This window comes from Marmota monax, unplaced genomic scaffold (genome assembly GCF_021218885.2).
Source record: "Marmota monax isolate L192 unplaced genomic scaffold, Marmota_monax_Labrador192_F-V1.1 WCK01_AAM20220418_F8-fsc00878, whole genome shotgun sequence".
NCBI lineage: Eukaryota > Metazoa > Chordata > Mammalia > Rodentia > Sciuridae > Marmota > Marmota monax.
In genome coordinates this window covers 62219-69854 of record NW_026693026.1, presented here as the reverse complement: position 1 = coordinate 69854, position 7636 = coordinate 62219, and the positions used below count along the sequence as shown (strand labels likewise).

Genomic DNA, 7636 nt, shown 5'->3' with positions numbered 1-7636 from the left:
CTACATGCCATATCATATAGCTAGGTATTTGTTCCTTAGAATTCTGTGCAGCAAGAGATGAACCCTGGTTATAAACAGCCAAAACCAGTATTTCTTTCCCATGGAATGTAATAATAATAATAATGGTAATAATATAATAATAATTTTATAGGATTTACACTGAAATTTTATTTCTTTTTAGTCTTTTGTTCAAAAAAGTATATAAATATTCAGTGTAAGAAAGCTCTATTTGTTGAGATAGATGCCTTGCATATTACATCCCTTAGAGTTAATGAAGTAAACGCCATACCTGAAAATGTAACACTTGTTAAAATTAATTTTGGGCAGACATGTTGTTTAATACATTATTCTGTTACAGGAAGCCTGTAGTAAACTGATTTGCTAAGCAACATGTCATATAAATTTTCCAACTTACATAGTTTTCTCAACTCTCTGTTTTAAATATATCATAGTAAATGCTCATTTTTTTCCAACTATCTTCCTAAATGATATCATTATTGACCTCTAAGTAATTTAATTTTTTTGGAGATTGCAAATAAAAAGTTTAATTTCAGAAACTGAATCCATCATTTATAAATTCACTAAAGCACAGTCTACTTGAATTTAGAGTAAGCATAGGTACAGTATTTGAACAGAACAACAACTTCCTAAGAGGTCATGGCAGATGGGCAAGTTGTCTCACCCACAACACTTAATGATCTGAAATTAAAACATGAACCTTTTTCAGATGTTAAAGAAAAAACTTAGAAGACATATTGTTAAAAGAATCTGACAACTGAGAATTTCATTGGGATGTTCTTGGGATTCTAAAATACCCAGGTGATGGCTGAATCTTTCCTATTGTTTAAAAAAAAAATTCTAAATGCCTAAGGCTAGTCTTACCACTGTAGCCTTCCAGACGCCCCCATTGGTCACTACTGCCTCCAGGGCCCAGGGCCCAGGGCTGTGGTCCCAGAACCTGGGTCAGTGCACACAGAGCTCCACTGCTCAGAACACTGGGTCAGAGGCGCCAGATGCAGGCAATGGGCCCCCTGTTGCAATGCCCTGCTCTGCACCAGCTGAATCCTCAGCAGGGACACAAGGGACTCCCATCTCAAGGACTCAGGACAGTCTGGAACCTCTGAGTGAATGAATGGACTGTGCAACCCTGAATGCAAAGACTTGAAATGGAACATGCCTGCAACCGTGAACCACAACTGCAAGCTCTGTGACAAGTACGGTTTTGTTTTCAAACACTTCGTCTCTGTGATAGACAGTCTGCTTCCAGGATATTCTCTCCATTCCTAGACACACTTTAGAACCTGCAGTTAAAACTGCTCAGTCAGGATGGCTTTAGCTCCACCTCCTATTTACAAGTTTCATTTCACAGCCACAAAAGTGGTTTTGTTGCAATTAAAGCAATATTTAACTAAAATACAGTACCTGATTCATGGTTTTTACACAACTGAATAAACAGGATATAGTTGTTTACATCTTGTCTCCATTCTAATAAAACAAATTTCTGACACCTAAGTTTAAAAAGATGTTGCAGTTATAAATTAAAACCTGATCACCCACTTCATAACTGAGGAGACAGGCTGCTTCCAGTGGACTCCTCAACCCCTGCTACCTGGCTCGACAGGAGTAAGACATCTGTGAGGTTACCTTGCAGTGTGGGCCGGCAAGTGGCCCCAGATCTGGCCTGATGTCTCACATGTCCCCATTGGGAGGGTCACAGCCCTGGTACAACAGCCAGCCAGCACTGCAGAGAGCATCTCTGGTCTGGCAACTCTGTCGTGAGTTCAATAATGAAAGTATATCAAGGGAAGATTCACTTTCAAAAATATAAGATTTTCAAAATGCTTCATTGTGAGCTGGGGCTGGCCAAAGCTGCCATTCTCCTTCAGTGTGCTGAACAGCTTTTCCAAAGGGATGGTACTTGGGGGACCACCCCAAAATCTGGCGGCCCAAGTGGGCAGTCCAGGCCAGGACGACCGCTTGAGGTTCCAGTAGGCAAGCAGGTCGCAGCTGTGCTCCAATACCTCCTCCTCCAGGTAGGTGAGTACCATGTCTTTGGGCAGCCTCTCCCACCTGTCTCTCCTCTCCACCTTGGCCACCAGTGACCACAGGCTTTCTTCTCCACCAGTCTCTAGACCCAGCCCTGAGTCACAGCCATTGGAGGCGGCTGTGCCCTCTGAGGTAGAATTCAATATTTCTAGCTCCCTGATTAGATCCTGCCTGTACTGCTCCACCTCCTCCTCTGTGAACAGGGAGCCTTTGTATCGCAGTTCCAGCAGTGGGTCATGGAGGGTGGCGGACAGGTGGCTCACCATGACTTCCTTCAGCGACATCATCATAATGTCAATGCCTATCTTCTCCCCAAAGAGCATCTTAACATTCTTGCTGAGGATGTGGATCATGGGGATGATCTGGCTTAGAGTGGACATGTAGGTACTCATCTCCAGGCTGGTGGCTTCTAAGGGCCTCAGCACATGACACATGGACTGCATGACTTCCCACTGGTAGCAGCTGATCAGCTCTCTGAAGTTGCACTCGATGGACATCTTCTTAATGGCCCTCTTCTGCTGCAGCAGCCACTCCAGCATGTGCAGGGACTTGCTCCACCTGGACTGCACATTCTGGACGAGGCAGTGCTGCTGCAGCTCTTACTCCCGCTGCAGTGTGGCCAGCTTCTCCCTGGCGCTTGGGGAGTGCTGGAGCCGCTCACACAGCTTCTGGGAGTTGCTCAGCAGGCTCTGCACCATCCTCTGGCTCTTGATGGCCTCACTTATGATCAGGTCCACTGTGTGGCTGAAGCAGGGCATGCTCGAGTGCTCTGCCTCGGTCAGAATCTTGCAATGCTCCGGTTGTCGGTGACCATGATGCCCGTTTGCAGGCCGATGGACCTACACCCAGGCTTCTCACCAGCACTCTAGCTGCTTCTGGATGCTGCCACCGCCATAGACACAGTCAATCTGCAATGCGTTCAAAAGTGCTGATCAGTGGTGGTCCTCTCAGTATGGGCAGGCCAAGAATGCGAAGGTGAGCCAGTGGGCAGTGACTCTCAGGTACTCACGGGTCTGGGTACTCATCAATGTGAAGTGGACCACACTGCTGTCGGCCTCCTTCAGCTGCTGTCAGAATCATCTGCTTAACATTGTCATACATGCCTGGGATAGCTGTCCTGGAGAAGTAGGAAGGGGAGTACATAGATTACTGAGGTTTCTAGTATTTGAGCAGCCTGATCAAACCAACTGTTACCCACGAAGGAGTATGGCTGGAGGTCAAGTGCGATCATGTCTGCTATCAGACTGGTGATTTTTTTTTGGCAATTGGGTGAGAGTCATAAAACTTCTCACTGGGGTCATCGAAGGAGGCCCTGCCCAACAACTCTGTGTTCAGTGGCCCCTGGACACCTGGAGAGCTGGATAGGGTGGTTTGGGGGTGGACCTCTGCCTTGAGTACATACTGGAACCTCTGCAGGTACCTCAGGAGGCAGCTGGAGCCCAGGTTGGTGGGCTTCTTGCCCCTGCTGATGGTCCAGCTGCAGTGCAGACACACCACCTTGGTGGAGTCCACAGAGTAAATGGAGAAGTGGTTCCACAGCTTGAGGTCTTCTTGCTGCTGATGGGAAACACCGCTTGGTGGTTCCTCCTGACCACTGCTAGCAAGCTGGTCTGCTGCTTCTTAGGAGAGACGCCAATAGAGGACTCGCCCACATCCTCGGAGGATGACAGAACGGACACATCCCTGAGAGTGCATCCCTACGCAGGTCCTCAGCCAGACTGTCTGGGGACGAGGAGGTCGAGGGGCACTGTTGGACCAGCTTTCCTGGAGAGGATGATCCAGGTTCCCCCTCTGTAGGCAACAGGGTGGGCAGCAGGGTGGGGAGGTGTGGGGTACCGAAGGGGGATACCCAAGCCATCCCCCGTTTTCCTGCAGCATGATGGAGCCTTGCGCTCTCCACATGTGCTGGATGAGCAGTTGGTGCCCAGGTCTTTCCATTCTTACCCCTGCTGAACTCATGCAGTGCATGCAGAAGGCCTTGGAGCTACCAAGTGGGGACAGGTAGAAGTGTTTCCAGATGGCCAACCTCCTTCTGGCCCCCGTGCTCCTGGGAAGGCAAAGGCTTCTTTCCCCCATGCCCTCTGTTGTCCCCTAGTAGTGGAGCATGGCAAGGTGGGGGAAGACCCTGCCTGGGCCTCGTCTCTGCTGTACTTCCAGTGACCAATACATCAGAGACCTCAGAAGAGACCACAGACATGGGCTCTTCCTGCATGTGGTCAGGGAATGGGATTGTAGCTGCCATCTTCTGGGCAAGTCTGATGGGCGAGAGCGTGGAGCCCACGTCCCCGATCTCTGCAGGCTGTGTGGAAGCAGGAGCAAGGGTGACAGCAAGGAGGAGCCCAGGGACACACTTCAGTTCTCCTGCACTAGCTTGGTGGGGTGCGCAGGCCTCATGTGCCTCATGAGGCAGCTGGTGCTCAGGTCCTTCTCATTCTTGTCCCTGCTGAAGTCTTGCATGCAGTGCCTACATATTGCCTTAGCCTGTCCCAGAGGGAGATGAAGAAATGCTTCCATGCTGGAGATATCTTCCTGGAGCTGATGTGGCAACTGGAGAGGAGGCTCTGGGTTAGGGCTTCCATGGCCACGCTGTGCTGCCTGCTGCTGTACTGGGGGAACAGAGCCCCATTGCCATCCTCCCTGAGGCGCCACCAGCCTGGCCCTCCACCTGCTCCTCACATCCTCCTGCTCACTCTGAAAGTCCACCCCTTCCAAACAGTGGCTTGGAACTGGATCATCTTCTTCCTCCTCTATTTTGAAACTTATGTCATCAGAAACACAATCACCTTCTCCTCTGGGACTAGCATCCTAGTTGTCTTCCACCACCGACCATAACTACCCCAGCTCATTCCTCATGCTAGTGTCTCAGGTCAATGGAGAGCTGGTCTGAGTGCCCCTGTGAGCGTGCATCACCATCACCTTTTCACAGCCATTCCATCTCTTGGGCTGCTCCTGTGAGTGCTCCACCTGGGGCTCTGCTGCCATGTGCCTGGCCGTGGGGACGCATAGGGGAGACTAGCTGCAGGTCTTGAAGACAGGGTCCCCACCACCTCGACAGCACCTCCTGCATGTCCCAGATGCACACAGGATACCTCACAGCAGTGGGACACCCTGCAAAGCAGAAGCAATCCAGGCCCATCGCCTCCTGCGTCCTTTGAGAAGCACGTCTTGGTGTTCAACACAGGACAGAGGAACCACTGCCAAATGAGAAGCAGGAGAAGCAGGTGAGCCTGCTAAGGCACAGCCAGGCACAGCCAGCCACAGCCAGCAGCCTCCAGGGCCAGGAAGGGGCCTCCCACCAGGCGCACTGGCCCCTGGTCAGCACATCCTGGGTTAGCGTCACACTGCCTCCAGAGCTCAGAGCTGTGAGTAGAAGGGACAAAGGCAGGCAGGACAGGAAGGAAGAAGCAGACATTCATCTACACCTACCAGAGGTCCATGTCCCAGTTCTCACTCTGCAAACTCTAGGTCAGCCAAGGATCTGGGCAGTGTGGGTCTGTGTGCTGGGGACCTCTAATGGCTAGGCGCCCATTCTTTAGCTGCTTTGTCTGCCCCCAGCGCCCCTCCTGCTGGCTAGGCACCACAGCCAAGGACATTGGCCCAGCAGCCTGAGATGCTGAGGTCGTTGCGCCCCTCCCAGGGACCCACGTGCCAGCGCAGGGGCAGCAATTAAATTTGATTTGTAGCTGCATTAATTAATTGGCCTTAACATTTTCCAGAACAGTTAATATTAGAGTTTGGAAGAACAAACAATATTTTGTAATAATTAGTACCACTGAAATAGTACCATTAAAGAACAATCATTAGCAGCATTTCAAATTTATAGATATCACCTACCAAACCACAAATCAAATTAACATATTCCTGATTTGTTTTTTATTAGCTGTTAACTTTATACAGAATTCCTTGTTGAATTCCCTAATTGAATGTTGTTGAAAAGTTAAGATTAGTTGGCACGGATTTAGGATTTGTCATTGATTGTGCTTTCACAAAAGCTTGTGATAGCTGTTAATTTTATATATTTAAATGGGCTTTTGCATTATAATTTTAAAATATTTTGCTGAGAATATGTTTTATCAGTGTTCTTTCTGAAATACATATTTTCATTATAAAAGGGTTAGGTCGAAATAATTCAAATAATTTATGTAAGAATATGAATAAATGGAAACAGACATCCTAATAAATTTAAATGATATCTTCTACCCTAAAATTAAGATAAATGTTTAGGAATCCTTAACACCTTTACCTACAAACTAAAATGTTGATACACTTTAGACAAAAGCTATTAGATGCTGGGACAGCAACATAATTTAACTTAGACAAAGAGTTATTATTTTAGTTTTGTCATACATTTATAAAGATTGTGGTTCCACTTAACTTAAAATGTTATTTTGAATTTAATTTTTTGTTAGAAAAATTGATCTATGTTGAAAAGAAAATTTTTAAATGAGAATTTTTCTCATTCTTATAATCAAAGAAATCAATAAAGGTGGTCTGCCACTTACTCTCCCTCTTTGATCAGATTAGACTTTCTGTCTACTTTGATTAATAGATTCTTAAAATTAGATAAATTTTAAATCCAATGCTTTTGTACAAATATTTTTATGGCACCATGAAAAGAATCACAAATTCTGATTGTGTGTACAGTATTAAACAATCAAACAAGAAGATTGTTCAAAGTAGTTAATATAGCTCAGTTGTGTGAAGAGCCCTTATCTATATGTATGATAGGTTTTGAATAAAGCTACCCTAAGATGAACTGTGCTGTGGCAGAAATATAAAATCATCCTTGAAGATAAGTTGGTTTGAGTCTACAGAGCCAACTTTATTGCAGCATGAAAAACTCCTTTTTGCTTGGATCTGACAATATTAACCTGGCACTGGACATGATCACCAAAGGAAAAAGGATCCATTAAAAATGAGAGTAATGGTTAAACTGCTAAGAAGCCAGCACAACAACATGTCTTTGATAATTTCTTTTGACAGAAACATTGTACTTATCTTAAAGCCACACAAAGACATGAATGTAATCAATGGACCTGTTAAGCATTGACAATGCTTACCAATAATAAAATTCTATTTAAAGTCAAGATACATCTTAAAAATTACAATTCGAGAAAGAAAAAGGGCTACAACTCTATCTCAGTTATAAATAAAATTCTATGCCATTTAAAAATTTTTGCATTTAATTTTAGTGAATAAAAAAGTCAGATATTTTTATAGAACAAGTAACCATTATTGATCTAGATGATTTTAGTTATATTTAAGGCCTACCCCTTCTTGGACACTGGTCATTGAGTCAAATTCTCTGGCTTCTTCTGGTGAATTAAGTGCAAAGCCCTCTCTAAGGCAAGGAAGGAGGAATAGATCTCTCAAAGGCATCTCTCAGTGGAAAAATCATTTCATACCAGAGTTACCACTGTAAAGTGCCAATAGGAAGAGAAGTTGTTCCCTACTTCTTTCTCTGACCTCTTCCCCATGAACTTGGATGCTTGGACAGAATCTGATTTCTCTCCCCATCACTATATGAGTAGGGTAAAAGGGTTTATGTAATCACATAAAGTAAAATTAAATTGGAAATAAATAATGGATA

At 45.6% G+C, this 7636-nt stretch overlaps 1 pseudogene; it reads right to left on the bottom strand.

The window, feature by feature from the left end:
- Positions 1-1781: 1781 nt before the first annotated feature.
- LOC124098724 (zinc finger BED domain-containing protein 4-like) lies at positions 1782-5028 on the bottom strand (annotated as a pseudogene).
- Positions 5029-7636: the final 2608 nt, after the last annotated feature.